The sequence below is a fragment of the Patagioenas fasciata genome, chromosome 2 (assembly GCF_037038585.1).
Source record: "Patagioenas fasciata isolate bPatFas1 chromosome 2, bPatFas1.hap1, whole genome shotgun sequence".
Lineage (NCBI taxonomy): Eukaryota > Metazoa > Chordata > Aves > Columbiformes > Columbidae > Patagioenas > Patagioenas fasciata.
In genome coordinates, this window is record NC_092521.1 from 73,690,654 (window position 1) to 73,710,871 (window position 20,218).

A 20,218-nucleotide genomic window follows, 5' to 3' on the forward strand; every position below is an offset into this window, starting at 1 on the left:
TTAATAATTCAGTCAGGCGTGGAGACACTCAAAAGGGACATTAGTAATTGCAGAAAGAATAGCCAATAGCCAGAGATCGGGAGTGTCCAGCTACTTTCTGCAGAACTTGAGGAACAAGCTCCCTTTAGAAAAGGAGGAAGAGACCTGCTGGATTAGATCTTGGCACAACAGTAACTGTAATACCCACATTTGGATTTTGTACGCAACTTTTTATTGTCCGCTTACCTCAATCTAACTTGTGCTGAAGGTGATTTCAAGATCGCAGGAACACAAAGTTGTCCATTCTCGGAGGTCAGTGATCATTGTATCAGGAGATTGGACAGGGTGGCAGTGCCATGTAGCCTCTACTTTGCTCCAACAGACACAATGGGCAGTTCCTCCATGTACTTGTTTGATCAGGGCAACAGCAAACGTAGAGCTTTATGTGGTAGAAGTGACCTGGGGCAATAGGAATCAGCCTGGTGAAGGAGGAGGACAGTGGTAAAAGTGTTCTTGAATCCCAGCTACTCCAGGGAACTCATTTCACTGGGAAAAAAAGTGTGAAAGAAGCTGCTTTAAGTGTTTTAAGAGCGTGCTGGGCAATTTCTTCTTGAGGTCTTCTCCCTTTAGATTAATATTAAGTCAGGTATCTTAAAACCAGTACACCCACTATTACCATCACTCACAAAGGTCTAAACCATGGAGATAAATCTTCAACTCTTGCCTAAGAGCAAATGGATTAAGACAAATCTTGGTAAGTAAGGATTGTTCTGTACACAAAGGGGCTGGAGCATCAGTTAAGGACTGGTATTATGTGACACAGAGTAATCCTACATTAGCTCCTTTTATTTCAGAAGGTCACATGATGTAAGAAATCCTTGCGCCCAATCTACACTGTTAAGTATAGAACTGAAAGTCTGCTCTTTTTACTTCCTTGTTTTGAACTTCCCATCCTCTTAACTGCTTCATGGACAATAACTTCAAAGTTTATAACCTAGGAACCATCACAGGAAAAAAAAATCAAACAGACAAGCTGTATACTTATTCTACAAGCCCAGCTGTCTTCACATTACTACTTATATATCTACGCATATGTGTGTGTGCATGAATGTATTAAAATTATGTAATTACTATAGTTTTCAATACTATAATTTACTTTAAAATAAAATGCTATATGGGTATATATGTTTTACTCAGTTCCTCTTGTTAGTAATACTCTGGAATAACACAATCTGAAATTAGAGGATTGAGCCTCTTAAATGATCAAAGAGAGTGAAAAGGTGATAGCTTATTTATTTTCTACATCAAACGGAGCTTTGTTGTTCTAAAAACAAGCTAGAATCATTTCAGCTGTTTATTCTCCCTGTGAAAGCTGCTAACCATTTATTTTACCATTTAAACGGGAACTGCTTGCCATTTTCATTTACACTTACAGGTAATGGCAGCAAGCTCTACATTCAGTGCAATAGCCTCGTTGCATTAGCCTGCCTTCTGTTGTTTTATATGGTTCTGCTCTTTCAAACACTTGTGTTTCAAAAGGAATTTTCTTCTAACCTGAACGTCCTATAAATGTCACCTTTTGTTTGCTGCATCATAACAACCACCACAAGGGGAGATTTTTCACAAAGGCTTATGGTCTTCACATTAATAAAACCCTGGATTTAAGGATGCACAAGAAAGAGCACACGTTTACAAACAACCATCTTCACTAATTAGCCACTTCTAGGAAAACAAACCTTCAAATAAATGATAGATGCAAATGTTTCTGAAACTTGACTGAGCTCTGGAGTTCACTTCTAAAATATTCATCCTGCTGTCAAAATGGCAGTGATATGAAGAGATTGTTTTCAGAATCTATACCACAGACATTGAATTTTGGATGGTTACCTACAGACCATTAGCAGAACAATGCCTGCATTCAGAAGCTCACATTAAGTGCAGTGCCTCTTCATTGAGTATGTGCATAGTACTTTTATTTAGTTGCTGTGACAAAAGTTGTAGCAATAAAGATTGATTGATTGAAGACACTGATGATACCAGAACAGGACTTCAGCTGAAGCAGCTGAACTGAGGACCTAGTCCATTATTTGAAAAAACCCTTTGTTCATTTTCTGTACCTTTGGTCTACTGCCAGATACACTAAGATTATACTGATAACTGTATAAATTCAGCTGAGCAGCAACACAATACCAAACCACAGCAGGTGACACTGTAGACCAGGAGGCAGATATAGAGTTCATGTGTGTGTTTGCTCAGTATGAAATTACCCATTAAATTATAGCTGTAGTTGCTATCAGGTTGTTAAGTGATTGCAAGCAGATGAGAATGTGCCCAGGGCAAAGGGGAAGCAAAGCATCCATGACACAGCATCTGCACTACAACATATTTTATGCTATTTTTCATGTTACTCAGTCTTCAATATTCTTTAAGTGCTTATTAAAGAGACTAGGAGTATTTTTTAAGAAAACTACTGCTTTATAGTTTCTACACATTATGTTTGAGTATACACCTGCAAGTATTATAACAGAATTTGTGGATAACATCAGCTTCATTGTGGTATTTCATGGCAGTATTGGAATTGCAGGCTATCCACGATAACGCATTAATGATTACACAAACACCCTAACTTCAGTAGTGTTGTAAATAGAAGTCACTGTTGTGCTAAGTTGAAAATGCTTAGATACAGAAAAGATTTTCGTGTTATTGAAAGGAATAGAGCCTAGATAGCCAAAGGTTCTCTAAAAATTTAAGCTTTGTTTTCAAATGCCTGTTTATGACCCACACATTTACTAGGAGAAATATTTGTTCCTCAAATACGAATGTAAATTGTTATATAAATTATCCTTTGAATACTATATTTTCACAAATAGAGGCTAGCAAACATTTCCATACTAATAGTAAATTCTCTGGAAAGTATAGCTCAGACATTCTGAAGTATTTGTGAATTTGCACTGAATTAACAAAATATTTTCAGCTCAGAAAAGATAGTCCGTCATAGAAAACTGACTGAGGAGGAAATGTGTGAAAGCCCCAGAGAGCCTTGGTGATTGTATTTGATGGGGAGGGACAGCAAGGGATGCAAAAGGAACTGAAGGACAGCAGTGGGAAGGCTCAGCTCAAATTTCCTCTGTGATGTTTGTCATATTTTTCCAAAGGCACCATAAAATACATCCCAGAAGTATGTGATTGGGATAAGCAATTAGATCTTGTCGCTTTCTGAGTAACTGGAGAGAAGTGTGCTCCAGTGCACCTTTATATTCTAGTATTAAGCTCTGCAACATCAAGACATGACGTAGCGAGAGAGAATGCAGTGTTTTGAGTTTGGATGTTCATACTGACAGACAGCAGAATTAATTACTACGCCAGTTTCCAGAGTATTTCAGTTGTTCACCCTCTATATTGTTGCAGTGTAGGTCTGCCCAGGCTAATTTCATGTTCCCTTTTTCATACTCACTCCTTCAAAGAAGAAAAAAAATTGGTATAATTGCTTTACCAAGTTGTTAAGAAGAGCAGATTTGTTGTCTTTTATAAACTGCTTTGTAGATCAAACAGTGTTACATGCAGTCGGCATCCCAGTAAATAGATAATAATTTGTACTACACCTACAATAAGAGGCAAAAATACCCTATCTGCAGCAATTAAATACCTGTTAGTAAGCAACCATGCTCATGAAAGTCTGGTTTTTGGATTAAATATTTCTGCGTATGTGCATATATGTATATACAGACATATATATATGTAATAAGATGAAGTAACTTTCCTGTAAGTCAATTCTGTCAGCATTGTTGTAGCAGCACATGATGTATTTATGATTCAGTTTCAGCAAGGCTAAACTACAAAATGCCCACTTTCAACTAGTAGTTTATTATGGTTGCAAACTCCTTATTGCAGACCACAGGCCTGATCCACCTATTATGTCAGTATTATAAAATATTTCCATGGTAGCTGCTCCAGGCTGACAGTGATATACCTGACAGACAAATGGCAGCCGCCTTTTCTCTGACAGGTTCCTGTGCTACACCAGGGTACGCCAAAGCCTGGTACCAGCTATGAGCACTGAGTGGCAGCAGTGATGCAAATGGGGAGCCTCTGCTGTGTGACAGCTTAAAATCACAATGATTGCTGCAGGGGATGGTAACAATTTGAGAGCAAAGCTCTGTTCCCCTCCACGTCTCTTACTCTGAATCTTTGCCTGGACTTTAAAAGCTAGAACTAGCTCTTTATAGGACCTGATTCTTACTGAGACACTGAATTCATCTGGAATGTAAATATCGAGTAAAAGTACTTGAAAAAGTTCTATGAGAAAAAAAAGTTACAGTTGGTACAAACCACATTTAACTAAATCCTTTGCATAATTCTGTAACCAGTAAAGAATTTTACTGGCCCTCAATTTGAAGTCCTATGAAGAGACAGCTGAGCTTCAGGTTGGCCTTTCATACCTGTGAGATTTCAAGCAAACTGTAGACTATCAGCAGCAGAATCTTGAAGCTTATTAATCAAGGTATTAGCATATTCCAACTGGCTTTTAACAAAGCAGGGACTGAAATATGCTAACCAACACTAGAAAGGAGAATTTTCAGCCTACTTGTGTTCTGCAAATGCTAAGTAGCACTCAAAAAGTAATTGCGGATCTTGGACATAATCCACGTGTCTTGTTCTAGTACTAGAAGTGAATTGTGGTGAGTCTTTATCTCAGGAACAGACTGGTTAGGATTTCCTTGCAAAAAAAAAAAAAAAAAAGGCTCATCACCTGTTGCAGTTGTCTTATGCTTATTTGGCAGCTGCTAATCCTTTATATAAATTTCAAGTGAAAGGATTTTAGCAGCCAGAGAGTGCCTGTGCAGCTGAGCCTGGTGGAATTGTTTATTAAAGACACTCCAGAAGGCTTCCAGCTGTTTCTTCCACCTGCTGTGGTCTAAAGCCTGGTGCAGAAAAATGGCAACAGCTGAGTCCAGATGCCCATTCCCAGATTCATTTCACTGTGGATCAGCACAAAGCATCATGCACATATGAGGAATACGTGCCCAGTGTAAGGTGGCTGCCAGTGACTCATTTGGGTGTTTCAGATGGCACATTCTGGTGCTTCTGCAGGGAACAGTGAGTGGAAGTCTTTGCTGCTGTTACCAACATGTTCACTACACTGGCCAACTTTAAAGTGGTCTAAATATTGCAGACTGATATCCTCCCAGTGCTGTTAGGAAAAAAAGGTATGTAAATGGCATATAATCCCTTTAAGGCCTTAGGTAAATAAATGGTCCTGTTGAATAAAAGATCTGGGGAACAGAGAAAGAGCCAAGGAGCATCCCCAGCTCCTTGGGTCAGTCACAAAGCCATGAGTCCAGACTGAGAGTCTTACTTATGAAAAGTATAAAGAGTAGCTGAACTTGAAAGAGCCTTCCTGAGTGCAGACAAGATCTTTCTCTAAAAATTAAAATAGCTGAAGGTCGCTCCTATTCACTGTAAGAGAAAGTGGCAGTGTCTTTAGTTTAGCAGTTTTCTGATTCTCCTCTATGAAATAAAGTCCATTAGTAAAACTTTTAGAATGGCTGTTGATCTGGGCTAGATCAAGAACAGGTGCTGTAGAAGTCAATCACAATTGCTTATCCTAAGGAGAATTATGAAATTAAAACATGAACACCTGAAGCTTCTTGGGAAGGGAATAATACTAACAAAATACAGGGGGTTAGAAATAGGGAAAAGAGAGAAATTAAGTCGTCATCACCTGGTAGAAGTTGATTTTCATGAGGTCATAGCAGGAATATAGCATATTAATTAAAAAAAAAAAAAAATCCCTATACTCATCTTCCCTATCAGCAGCTTCTATCATTGCTGCCACCATTAGAGTGTGGCAAGTTGTCCTTTCTCCTGGGCATGAATAGGCTGTTTCCCCCTCAGATCTAGTCCCTTCCACTTGCCATTTTCTTTCATATGCGTTTGTTGTTTTACTTGTAACTTTGCTTTTCAGTTTATTAGCTGTCTGCTGAAGTTTTCTTTTTCTGTCATCTGTCTTCCCTATTTCACTGCCTGGTATTTTCTCACTCTCCTGTTCACTCAGCCTCTTTCTCTTTGATCTTTCCGTTTTCTCTTGCTTTCTGATCTCGGTCTTCTCTCCAGTGAAAACTAGTCCTTTCATTAGATAACCACTCCCCAATTTATACATCTCATTTCCTATTCTTTCTCATTTTCCTTCTGTCTCGTACATTGTTTTTTAATGTTTTCTCCTCATTGTAACTTACCTTTTCCCTACTTTTCTCCCTGCTGCTCAGAGCTCATTATATCTAGTGCATTGACTTTAAGCTTAGCTTAGGAAGGGGTTGCCCAGAACTTACTAGTCTTTTCTTGCAGATAAAAGTTTATCTGTTCATAGCTTGTTTTATTTAAGAACAAGATGCAACAAGATTTGAAAGCCCTCAGATGTAATGAAAATGTAGGCATTCCAATAGGTATAATAACTTTATTAAATAATGCGCTGCTCTTCCTGCTTCTTTAAATATTTAAAATCACTTTGCAACTCTTTCCACACAGTACACAGGCAGAAAGCAATTGGGTAAAAATAGCAGTCATTAACTTTGGAGATGCACTAAGCACAGCAGGTAGTATATATGATTCAAATTCAAACCACTGCTTCTGAGAAGCAAAGTCTGGAATGGTTATAGTTTCTGCACTACGCAAAAGGAGTATCATCTGAATGCTCATTAAAATAAAACATAAGGACTGATGCTTGTATCTTTATTGGGATGAGTAGACGAAATTAACGTGGGACTCGGGACTATTATGCTTAAAAGGAGGTAAAAATCCTTAGACAAAACCTAAGGGAAAAATCTAGATTAATGAAATAAACTAAATATTAGTTAACTGTATTACAGGCTCTAAAGGGTGGAAATCTGACCTTTGCAAATGTGTACGTGTGGTAGATAAATGTCTGTAAAAAGTATTTTGAGGGAAATAGATTGCTTCCCTTCTCAGTAGGCAGAAGTGCAGTATGTATTAGTCCTGTGCTGTTTTGAACATGTTTGATATCTCTTGGGGAAAAGGTACATAGCTCATACTTGGAAAATACCATAAAAACGTATGCTATCAATTGGTATTGCTGGCTGCACACTCTCTTTTTGTGATGTTAATTACAGCCACCTTTCTTTGCTACCTCTTTCATTAAGGTCAAAAGTTGAATTCCTGTACAAAGCTTGTAAGCAGTAAATAGAGCCCATCTGACACCCAAAAAGTAATTTTCTGTGAAGGTCAAGTGTGAGTCCCTTATCCCAGAGGACATGACCACAGTGCACCTGTACCAAAGCTACTCCAGGAACTGCAGGGTTTTTGGCAGGAGTACAGTGGTTCTACAGAGTTGCACATTCAGTGATGCCATTCTGAATCTGTCAGTCATGTCCAGAACACAGAAGCTACCAGGTTGCCCGGATTTGTTTCTTTCCTGCATGACAAAACCAAGCAGGTTTTACTGCATTTTCATCCCTTGGTCTCATGGAATCTACTATATTAGCAAATCTAAAAGCAGCCATCACTGCAAATGTGTGTTCACTGTGAAAGTAATCATAGAAATGGTAATGACACAGTAGGGATGGGCTGGACCACAGGCTCACATTGGTGTTTTGCAAGTCTCATTCTGGTGGGTTTTCTGCCAAGCACTTAGAGACTTCTCCTTGTGGTCTACAAGCTACTCCTGTCCCCAGCCATAGGGACAACACTGTTGTCTGTAATGCTACTTCAAATAATCAAATGATTGTCTGCTTGCCTGGGCTGAAATAGAACGTGAGAAAGGGAATGTGATCTTGAAGCTGCGTGGTATCCAGGGAGTTAAAAAAATGTGTTGGCTGTCAGTATTTGAAAATGTTCCTGCTTCCAAACCCTTTGTAATATCCTGTGTTATATATGAAGTGTTGCTTCTTTCAGTCTTGAGCTTGGCAGACAGCTTTCACCAAAAAAAAAAAAAAAAGTATCCCAATTGACTTTAATGGGTTGCAATCTCAACAAAGGATCAAGGATTAAAGGTGGAAAAAACAGAACTAACTTTCTGCTTGCAAAGGTGCCCTGGCTACATGTGCGAGGAAGGGTGGTAGAGAGGCAATGGGAGAAAGTTCACTCAGCTTTATCCCGTAGCAGCAGAAATAACTGTCCCTAGAAAAAGGCCAAAGGACTTCCATGTGCAGGGATTTCAGGCCTTCACTTTTTCTGAGCACTGCATTTCCCTTAGTGATTTTTATAAATAATTATTGACATGCCATTAGCTATGGCATTATGCAGTAGCCTTCACCAAGTCAGCCTTTTCCATCTATGTCAAGCAGGATAATATATTTCAAAGTCAAAAGGAAAAATGCATTAGGCAACATCATGGCAAGTGTAACCCTCTTGGATATATTGCACCATAAATACTGGAACCACCACAGTAGAGCTTTTATCAAATCCTGGGCCAGAATGTAAGAGACTGTGGCTCCCACAAGTCAGAAAAATGATACAACAAATCACTCTTCCTCATGTCATATTATTCCAAGCTGCCATCCCTAAAGAACACAGGATGGTCAATAGCTGGTATGACAAATGCACCAGCCACTTCAGTAGCTTTGGGACATGCACTCAGCTCAGGTTAATCAATGTAAAAGGAATAAAATATCCAACTCTTTGATACTGTTATTCAAAGCTCCTGTTTGGCAGAGTACTAAAATATATATGGCTAATTTGGAATTCAGATTGCCTTCAACAGCAGCCCTACTGTGCTTAAAAGTAGGCACATGTTCAAATGCCTTGCAGAAATGGAACTTAGAAGGGAAAATGGGCTAATAAAGATTTAGGAGGCTGAGCTGACAGACCAATTTTAAATTTCGACAAGGATGGCACTTTCCATGTTATAAGAAAGAAGGCACATATTGTTCATGTTTGCTGCTTTGCAAGCGATCATACTTGCTTTGTTGGCACTGCCATCCCATAATTATTTCCCTTATCCAATTAAGGCTGCAGCTAAAATTCCCCTAAAAAATCTTTCTCCCCCAAACAACTCAATTGCTTTTACTTACCTCCACTGCGATAAGGTGATCGTGCACTTAAAGCCCTTTTATTCTCCCCATTCAAATGTGGGGTCATGTGCTGACTTCGAAATAATTTCCAAGTGAAATGGACTTTACTGGCACCTCGGCTTCCATGTACTGGGGGCAGGGGGACACAGGGTGTGAACCTGTGTGACAAAGCCTTTGTGTCACCGAGGGCACAGGACAATAGTGATGCATATAAAAGAAGCACAGGGAGATGGTTAACACTGCCTCCTGTGTCAGCATTTGATAGGTATGGCTGGCTGGCTCCTCTGTGGCCAAAGATGAAATTATTACAAGAGACGGCTTAGAAATGGGTGATGTAGGCTACATGTATGTACATGTATGTTGTCTGAAACAGAATGACCTCTGCCCATGTGTAGGCTGTTATTAAAAAACAAACAAACTAAAGTTTGTCCTAGGAGCTGAGAATCATCATCTTTATCCAATTATATCTAAATTCATACCAGCTGTTGTGCCACACCACACCTACCGCTTTTCAAATTACTGGAATAATACCAAAATGGGGTTCAAAAAACACTTAATCTAGTCTGTTATTTTGGTGCAGAACTGTGGAAGAACTGCAACAACTCTGTAAGCATGACTTAGCATAAATTCAATACATTTCAGAAGGTCTAAGTGAAGCTTTATTTGATATAAAGCAACCTTTGAAATTGCAGCACTCTATGGAAATGAAAATAACCACTTTTATTTTTAGGAGACATAGAATTTGCAGGGCTGGCAGTGAATTGGGAAGGAGGAAGAAGCAACACTTGTAATTTTATATGTAGAATGAAAACATTTTTATAGAGTAAAAAAATGTGCAAGGTGAGGAGCTTATTATTGCATGGTACTGTTTTAGGTGCTTTTAAGAGCAGACCCCAGCTGGAAGGCCAGGTTACGGAAAGGGACGTATACTGCAGTACTGGTATTTTATATGAACTGTTGTACCAAATATAATTTCTCTCGCTGATTCTTCTGAATTAAATAAATAATACAGCAAGAACATGACTACTTGGAGAAGTCTCCAACTCAGTAATGAAAATGAAGGGTTGCTGAGACAAAACACCGAATCCTGTGTTTTGATGGCAGCTCCTCCTGGTTTCAGCCATCATGACAACTGTGCTAATAGTAGCCCCTACAAGAGTTGTGTTTTATTTGAACTATTTCAAGTAGGCAAAGTTAGATAACCAAGGGTCTTATAAGGCTTTATATATATATCTTTCTACTGTGTTTTGAAACATGCAGTAAACAGAAGTTTTTACAAAGAAGGGAACTAACTCCAAATAAGCTTTACAAACTACATTCAAACTATAGTTGGCAAAATAGCTGTTGCTAGCAATAGTTCCCACTTCATTCTCACTGAAGCCAAGCCATCTTTATGTGGGGCAAGGTAATTCTCTCATTGGAGAAGGAGCTGGAGAACAGTGTCCTTTTCAGTAGGCTGAATTTCCTCAGTGCTCGCTTGGGGTGCTTATGTCTGGCCACTGCATGTTATCCAGTGTTCAGTTCTTTCAGCATTTTGTTCCAATGGCTGTACTTTCTCGCTATTTATGTGTGGTTTGCTCCTGTTTTGAGCTGGCCAGTCTTTATCTCATTCTCATCCTGAATTTCTCTAAAAAATAATCAAGAATCCTTCCTTTTTTTTCTTTATTCATAATTTAAAAAGAAAAAGCAAATTCAGATGGTTCTGTCTTTGGCTCTTAGTTTGTGAACTTGTAGTTCTGAAATGAATTGTTTTATTGAGAAGGTGTGTTATGCTGTTTGAATATCTCAAGCAATTCCATAAATTTTCTAAACATGTGATTATTTATGTTTTAATCAGTGACCACTTTTTTTATTACTATAAAAGCTACTAGAACTTTATGTCAAAGTATTTTTCCTTTGAGAAAAGTAATTTTGTCAACATTGAAATGCCTGGAAACTCTTTGAATCTGATACACACAAACCTTTGAAGTATTCACTGAGGATGAATGTGAAAAGAAGCAAGTATATTCCTTGAAAGAACATGGGAACACAGAACAAGTGAGGAAATGTTACACTACCTCTGTCAGAGATTTAATTGTGTACTGTTTTCAAGAACCTTGTGTCCAGTTTTCAAGAAGTTCAAGAAGGGATTTGGGGTGGCAGAGCGGGGGGAGAAGAAAATATTTTATGTGTTGGTGAAGGTACCCACCCTCAGCAGTACCAGCCCAGATTCAGCTGAACTCTTGATTTTAGCCAGATTCCCAGATCCAGATGGTCTTCGGAGAAAGTTAAGGTTAGGTTCTGTGCAGTTCAGCTTGATTATACGTGAGTTTCAAGTTCAATTAAAAAAGCTAGCTATATTCCAAATAATACTTGAGTCTGCTTATATTCTACACTGATTTTCCTGCTGATCCTTTTCTGGTCAACCAGATGCAAATATCAATTTACCTGTTTGGGGCAGAATCTAACAACTGTCTGGAATTGGGGCCCAACAGCTGCTCTCTGTCAATTGCTTATTCTCCAAGTAGAAACTTCTTCTCTTCTTTTTGATAATCTGTTAAAGAGCTGGTAGAGATGTCTTCAGGAAAGGAGGTCTGTATCCTGTATGAGCAGGATAGAAATATTCCCTGAGCTTCATGTGGGTTTTGATTTGAGCACTGGGAGCGATGGAGGGACTGGGAGGTTTGTGAGTTAGCTGGAGGCTGCAAGTTTTTCAGGAAAGCGGCAGCGCTGAAGACTGAAACAAGTGATGTGTACAGGAGTAAAATGAAACGGACCCCAGAAAAACCACAGGTGACTTTTCTGGAGTGACTGGCAACATCGCTTTCTACAGTTAGAATATGGAGCAGAGGAGTTAACACACTGTCTTCAGCTGTGGATCAAGACACTTTGCAAATATGATGGCACAAAAAAGGGGCAGAAAACTAATTCCCCAGTTTTGAAAGTGCCTGAGCAACAGTAGTACACTGTGGTGGTCCAGTGACTGAAGGGGCTTGTTTGCCACTGATGCAGCCAAACAAGGAATTGGATCTGCTAGTTACAATAATGCTAGCTCCAAACCTTAAATAACGAGACACCTAAAAGTCATGAAGTCCACAAGTATGTTCAGGCTGAAGAAAACTGGGAGACATCAAAGGACTGCAGCTCTGAAAGAAATATGGGCCTTTGGCAATGTGGCAGGATGCAAACCCCTCTCTCTCCCCCCCCACTTCAGTATGGAAGGAGTAGGCACATCTCCCTCTCTCTCTGCTGTTTGAGGCTGACAGCTTCTTTTGTTTGGCCCAGAGCACCCTGCCAGGGTTGTTAGGAGAAGGGAGTGCCGAGGTGCCAGTGAGCCGCTGGGCGCCCGTGGCCAGTGTGGAGGATGTTTAGAAGCTTCAGGGGCACCCCACAACCAGTGTGGGGGTGCAGAGAAGCTTCTGGAATGCCTACAGTCAGATCTGATCAGCCAATAAAAAACAGGACTCTCGTCGAGACTCCGCCCCTTGTCGCAGGTCTCTCGGAGCATGAGCGAGATGCTGCCGCCAAGAGCCGACCCTCGCGGGATGGAGACTCCGCTTGCCTTGCCACCACGGGTGTGAGTGAAGCTTCTCCTCGCAGAATTGCGAGTGTATCTACTTTCTGTGCACATGTGCACACATACTTTCCGTGCTCAGTACGAGCACGTGTAAAATTAATCCTCGCATAATTGCAGGTGTATTTTCCTCCCGTGCTTCCACACGTGCACGGAATATTACATGTGCTTGTGTATTAACCCTCGCAGGATTGCGAGTGTATTATAAATTTACCCTCACAGGATTGCGAGTGTACACTTTCCGTACTCAATACGAATAAATGTATCTCTTTAAAATAATCCCACACCGTATTCAGGCAAGTGTGTACTCTTCCCGGACTCAGGGGCGGCTCCAGCGTTGTTTTGGGTGAAACCACATGCATGCACACTGCAGACCTCATGAATGATTAGTTGCTGCCCCTTAATAATTTTCCTCAACTGATATCCGAACCTGTACTAAAGTCACTTTTGGAGTGCTGAAACCCTGTTTCTCACTGGTTTAATCAGAGTTGTTTTGGACCCTGTTGTCCCTTAAACTAACCTCAGGGTGCCTCCGTGACAGGCAAATAAGCCAAAAGGCAGGCTCTGGGGGACTGTAACCATCTTACCAAGCCAAGCAAGGAATTCACTTTACAGCTGAAGACTGACTGTAAGTTTCAAATGTTGCTTTGGTGTGTACCTTAACCTTTTTCTTATTCAAGGAGAGCAGGGTTTGGGACTCTTTCCTGAAGCAAATATGTTAATGAGACCTGGTTTGGATTGGAAAGAAAAAAAAAGGACAAAACAGGGGGAAAGCTTTCCAAGAGCTAGAAGAAGGCAGGCAGACACACTCCCTCCACGTCCCACCTTTCCCTTCAGCCCCCCCAAAAAGGAACCTAAATCCCTGCAACAAAGGTGGGAACTGGGAGTCTCAAGAAGAGAGGCTGTTTTCCTGTGTATTAACTGAAATTTTAGACTAACAATATGAGAAGTAAGTCCTTTCTTCTGCATAAGATTTCGAGATTTTTAAGTGTAATTTCATTCCAATTAAGCTTTAAATTCTGAAATTTTCAAACAGGAGGAAAAATAATAACCTAGGACAGTGGAAAACTTAAGGGGATGGAGAGGGTGCTCTCTGAATTTTCCCGTATTATACCCATGCCATCATTCCTGGGCCTCCAGATATCCCAACATCTGCAACGCTGTATGAGGCATTGATGCACAGCACTTCATTAACATTTTTCTTGGTGTGTCCTTTCTATCACGTATCTTACATACAGTCAGTCCGTTGACTGTTTCGGTGAAGCTATAACTACAGTGGCATAGCTCAAACTACCATGTTAATGGCAGATTTTTGCTTTCAGGTTGTAGGATCAGTCCCTGTTCTCGGGCAACAGTATTCCAGTTATGTATACACTACCTTAAAAATGAAAGACAATAAATAGAAACAGCAAATACCATATATCGTTAACCCTTCTAAATTTTCATTTCTTTTCATTTATAACATTTGTCCTTTTTTTCAAAACCTTTGCATTCTAGTAGCTGATAATCTGAGATGGTTAAGAAAAAAACAAGGAAGTGTAAATTATTTCAGTTAATATAAATATATTTTTTTTCCTCCTGTCTCAGATTTTCTGTATTCAAAAAGTCTCCAGATCACTTATTACAAAATAACATTCTGTATTTTAAAAGCTGCGAAGAAAATATGCCAGTCTAATAAATTAGATATTTCAAAGATACCATTTTACAAGTGAAGTCAAAAGTTTTTTGGAACCTGTGATACTGATAAATGCTGTTTGTTGAACATGCAATTAAGTATTTTCCCAGTGCAGCAGTACTCAGAGCTGTTGCAGATTATTTTTAGTCCTTGCAGGCCTTTGTATATTTATTATACCAAAAGGCAGTCAAGCAGTGACACCCAGTGGCTTCAGAATTCTCTCTTCATTTTCTATCACAGAGAAATATTGGTTTTATCTCTTGGTTTCAAATCCAGTGTTAATCAATATAGGTAAATAATTTCCTGTTGAAGAGGTAGTCAGAATCCAGTAGTTGTATGTGGTAATCTGAGCTTCTCTGCCTGACTGGTGACTCTAGATGGAATTATTTAACTATCACGAATATGGATGCTAATCAGCTCCATGCGTTCAGGGAGTCACTAAAGAAATTCGTGGAAATAAGCATTTAAGTTAGACTTTGAACAATCAGGGGTACAAAATCTGTGTTTAAAATTCTTCATCTGTCAGTGAGAGAGAGAATTTTAGCTCTTTTTAAAGCCTTTTAAATTCATTAATGGAAAACACAATGTAGATGCAGAATTCTATTAATATTTATTATATCAGTAGAAATAAATAAGAGATGGTATTAGTACTGTTGATTAGGATGACAGCTTGACATTCTCAAAGTCATTTGGAACTTAAAACTGCAAAGTAAACCAAAATTCTGCCGAAACAAGTTTTCCTGTCAAACCCGACTGAACTATGATTTCCACTGTGGCGTACCTTGAAAATAAATTGTCTTTTTAACATAAGGAGTAAATATAAGAAGTCTCATTTTGCAATTGGTGTGGCTCAGTGATAAACAAATATTACATTTTCTTTTTAAAATCAATAGCCTTGTTTTATTAAAACAAGCAAAATGTCTTAGTCACATAGTATTGATAAGAACAAACTATGGGATCACCCAGCCTTTTAAAAAAATGTCCAGTAGCTGCTCTCAGGGTGTGTCTCTGCCTAGGAATTGTATGAAACGTTTGTACCTAGTAGAAGCTGCAGAAGAAGAATCCTAACAGACTTCTCCTTTGTTTTGCAGAGATTCTTCTCTACCAGTTCAGTGTAACCAGATGGGTGTTTGCAAATGAAGAGAGCACGGAGCTGCAGTATACCTCTTTCAGCATATAGGCTATAGGATCTAATATAAGCTTTATTAACTGAGCTCAGGAAGAAGATCTGGAAGTCCATGTCCATCACATTCGCACATCTCAGCATTCTCTCAGATTTTTGTTAACTGCCCGCTTCAGAAGAAGATGCAAGACAGGCATGCACCACGACATTCCTGAAAACATCAGTGCATGCCCATTTCAGAGGAACTTTGGTGAACATCAGTCACGACCCATAGTCTGTACTCCCACAGGAATGGGAGTATAGACATCTACAGTATAGCATCTACTTGGAAATTCATACCTGCCAAGCCAAAGTGTTAAGAATACACACACTATTAAGGTCTTTTCCAGGACATGTCTCCCCTTTATTATTAGAAGAAAAAAAAAAAGGAGTGCTGGGAGACCTTGCGCGGGCGGGCTGGGCCTCCCTTTCCCGCTGGTGGGAATGTCTGGATGCTTCATCCTCTCACAGCCACTGCTGGACACTGAGGACCCCCGACCCTCCTGGAACACTGTGGCCGCCATCTCATGCAAAGTACCCTGGGCATAGGATGAGGAGGAGCTGGAGTCCGGGGGAGATGGAGGGCAGTCCCTGTGCCCAAGGGCAGCAGAAAAGGAGCAGGAAGTGATCCCCAGGAAAGGGGCCTTCAGCCCCCCTGACCCTCCTTCTCCCACGTTAGGTCATCTTTCAGGCCACAGACACCCCATCTCCCCAAGCAGCCATATTTGGCCACATATATCCGCCATCACCACAGTGGCCTCCTGATGTCATGAACCACCTCACTGCATTCTGTTCCGGGCCCTAATAAATACAGGGACCTCAATTGCTGACCCACAGTTCACCAAACCTCAAGGCCCTCAGACTTCAAGGATGCTTGTTATCAAGAAGTCTCAGAGCAGCAAGGCAGGTGGCTGCTCATCTTTGTGTGGGGCTGCAGAGACATGGCTGCAGGAACCATGGAGGAAGATGAGGCAGCATCAGAGGGGGGACACCACCAGTTGCATGGTAGCAATGTCCATCGCTCATGTGGCCGTGTGGAGCCTGTGGAGATAGATCCACGTGAAGGTCAGGAAGAGCTGATGGAAGTGGATCCACCTCCAGTATGGCTCACCTGGTACCTCTGCACTGTTCCAGGGCTCCCCTTCATCATGCCATGGCAGCAGCACAGCAGGAGCACCCAGCCAGTGTTCCACCATCAGCCCAGCCTCCGCCTTTGGCATTAGCTGGGAGGCCTGGCCTTCACACCAGCCACCCTGTGGGCTCACAATCAGCAATTATTTTGTTGGCTGCCCCAGGTGGTGTGAGCCCTTCTTTACCATTCTTTCCCCCCCACCCATTCCAAAGGGGTGCCATCTCTCTGGTCTGAGCTCCAAGAAGAGGGGATGAGGTGACCTGTCTTCCACCAGCCTGCTGTGTCAGGGCAACAGGGACCATCCCTCACAGGGCCACTGAGGTGCATAGCGGCTGGAGGTGGGGTTTCCTCAGTCTAAGGATGATAAGGGTGCCCAATGGGTGGTTGAAGATTAAGCCAGACCCTCTGTGGCAGCAGTACACAAAAATGAACCACAAGTGAAGCAAAGAAGTTGGGGAGACAGCTGCTCCTTTAGAGAAGCAGAAGACTGCAGTTCTGCCAAGAAAAAGTGCTGGCCTTCAGCATTAAGGTCCGTCCTAGCTGCTCCTCTAGGAGTTCTTTTCAAGATTAAGAAAACAATTTAAAACACAATAAAACAAGGGATAAAAAGTAAAAATGTTTTCCTCATCTCTTGTTTGGTACTGTGACAACTGCATCTGGACCCCTCTGTCACCTACTGGTCTCTCCAGTTCACAAAGGACACTTACGTGTGGGGTGTGTCCCCAGCTCAGGGCCATTGACATGAAGGCACACCAGGGCAGGCTGAGGAAGCTGCCTCTGGTCGTGAGGGTGGTGAGAGACGAACAGGCTGCCCAGTGAAGTTGTGGATGCCCCATCACTGGAAGTGTTCAAGGCCAGGTGGGATGAGGCTTTGAGCAACCTGGTCTAGTTAAAGATGTCCCTTCCCATAGCAGAGAGGGTGGACTGGATGATCTTTAAAGGTCCCTCCCAAGCCAAACCATTCTGAGTCCCTGATTCTCTGGTCAGCATCAGGAAGAGAAGGCTCAGGGGTGGACCTAATTGGTGACTACAGCTGCCTGATGCGAGGGCGTAGAGAAGATGAACCCTGACTCTTCTCAGAGGTGCTCCATAGAATCGTAGAATGCTCTGAGATGGAATGCCAGAGACAAGAAATCAGCACCTGTCCCTCCTCCTCCCCTTGTGAGGAAGCTGTAGTTGCCATGAGGTCTCCCCTCAGTCTCCTCCAGGCTGAACAAACCAAGTGACTTGAGCTGCAGCTCATACGGCTTCCCCTCTAAACCTGTGTGACAGATGCACTCGGCCCCCCCCCAGAGGCATAACCCTAAATTACTCCCCCTCCAAACCCTTCACCAACTTTGTGGCCCTCTTCTGGACACCCTCTAGTAGCTTTATATATTGTTTATCCTGTGTTGCCCAGAACTGCACACAGTGCTCCAGGTGATGCCGCACCAGTGCAGAGCAAAGTGGGACAATCACCTCCCTCGCCCCACTGGCAATGCTGTGCTTGATGCACCCCAGGACTCGAGTGGCCCTCTTGGCTGCCAGGGACACTGTTGGCTCATGTTCAACTTGCCATCAACCAGAACCCCCAGATCCCTCTCCACAGAGCTGCTTTCCCGCATCTCATCCCCCTGTCTGTATGTACAGCCAGGGTTGCCATGTCCCAGGTGCAAAATCTGGCACTTGCACTTGTTGAACTTCATAGAGTCGATTCTCTAATTTGTGCAGATCCCTCTGCAGGGCCTCTCCGCCCACAAGAGTGTCAACAACTCCTCCCAATTTTATGTCATCAGCAAACCTACTTCGTATTCCATCAAGTCCTGCGTGCAAGATGGAAGGATAAGCAGTACCAGTCCCATGCTGGCAGATGGAGAAATCCCAGTTAGATAAAAGGAAAAGATTGTCACCATATTGGTCCTCAGGCATGGACCAGGTACCTAGGGAGGCTGCAAGAGTCTCTGTCTTACAGGGTATCCAAACATGACTGAACAAGGTCCTGAGCAGCCTGACCTGTCAGGGGCTGCTCTGAGCTGGAGCTTGGACTGGAGACTTCCAAGGTTCTCTCCCAACCTCTGTGCTTCTGTGGTTCTTTGAATGTCAGCCTTCCTGCCTTACCCAAATTGGAGACACCCACAGCTTTGTGGAGGGTGGCTTCTGTCCCACCACTGCCCAAAATGTCTGGAAAGCTGTTGCTATCGCAATGCAGCTCATAGTTCAATCAGTATGTATCTCCACAAATTCATCACCAAAGGAATTGTAAAAAAAAATTCTTAAAAACTTCTGTAGCCATCTACAGAAGGATGGAGGAACACCACAGGACAGCACTGAAGAGGAAAACTGCAACGACAACAGGTCTTGGCTTGCTCGAGAGCTTCCTAGATAACAGTTCCAAGACCAGGAGTGTCTCAGGCAAGAGAAACCATTTTCTGACTGCCCTCTTGTTTTCCCTTTTTTACTTCTTCACATATCTAAATGGCAGGTAACTGTTTACATGGCAAGGTTTTGGCACTGGGGGGGGCCTCGGGTGGCTTCTGTTAGAAGACACCAGCAGCTGCCCCCAAGTTGGACAAGAGCCAGTGCCAGCTGCTTCTGAAATGGACCTGATATTGGCCCAGGCTAAGCCCATCAGCGATTCTGGTGTAACTCCCATAGCAATGGGAGGGGGTAGCTGCATCCACTTCGAAATTCATAACATCATCCAAGCCAGAGGCCTGAAAATAAAACCAGACATTGTTGAGGTTTTTCCCAGGACATCTGAGTCTTCTCTTCTTATTTTTTGTCTTTAAAAAAAATGCAGTGGAGTATTTGCTTTGGATAACAGATGCTGATATTGCTTGTTTTGTACTGAGGTGCCAGCTGTTCCTTATGTTCTGAAAACAATGCCAGATCTGCTGTTATGAGACTGATTATAGTGCCTTTTATCCAATGGTAAGTTGTTTCAAGTGGGCAATTATTCCCACTGAAGTTTTTCCTCTTTTCAATAGGCACTTTTTTTTATGCCAGAGGTCACTGCTGTTATCATTACCTGTAGCGACTGGATATTTGGAGTAATAACCCATATGGCCTTCTATAAAGTAGAACTACTAGTGGAGAGCAAACAGAGCATTAAGCAAAAATGAAAGGAAGTCTTTCCGTAACTGTAGCTACATTTTCACCCATATTAGTTGTCTGTATGTGGGGGTTGCAGTGTGAATACCACTTTTAGAGAAAATCAGTTTGGCTTGGCAGAAGTGAAGACTCTTTCCAGTGTACAGGAGTGCCCTCCCACCACAGTAATGACAGAACCTGTTGTGACCTTGCAAGAAAAGCAGCAGTTCCCTCCGCTCTGCCTACATCTTCATGAACAACCAGCTGAGAGAAACCCTTCTTACACGTTTGATTGATCCCATCTCTCATTTCTAACTCACTCCTCCCCCAGTCTCATTTATAACTAACACAGCCAGTTTCTGGAGTGAGTTCAGTCACCTAACAGCAAGAGCTTGGGGCTCATCAAAATACCTATACTAATTTGATCATAGCAACTGCCAAATACCTGGAACCCATCCTTCCAACCCTCAAATGTCTGTTCAGTCCGGTCACTCCATGAGTACATATCCCCAGACCCAGATACTTATTTAGAATTATATGAAAACCTCCCAAAACCCCAGTTCCTGAGTGTGTCTCTTTTCAGGGAGTTCAAAACATTTTTATATGTGTCCAGCTGTTTTAG

At 41.7% G+C, this 20,218-nt stretch overlaps 1 long non-coding RNA gene across 4 annotated transcripts in view; it reads left to right on the forward strand.

Moving 5' to 3' along the window:
* The window catches only part of LOC139827194 (uncharacterized), a 60,212-nt gene extending 41,032 nt beyond the window's left edge, over window positions 1-19,180 (forward strand). For all 4 annotated transcript variants that reach the window (XR_011737509.1, XR_011737508.1, XR_011737507.1 and 1 more), the window contains one exon: window positions 15,325-19,180. This is a non-coding gene — a long non-coding RNA (uncharacterized lncRNA). The remainder of the gene's footprint in view (window positions 1-15,324) is intronic.
* The last annotated feature ends 1,038 nt before the right edge of the window (window positions 19,181-20,218 follow it).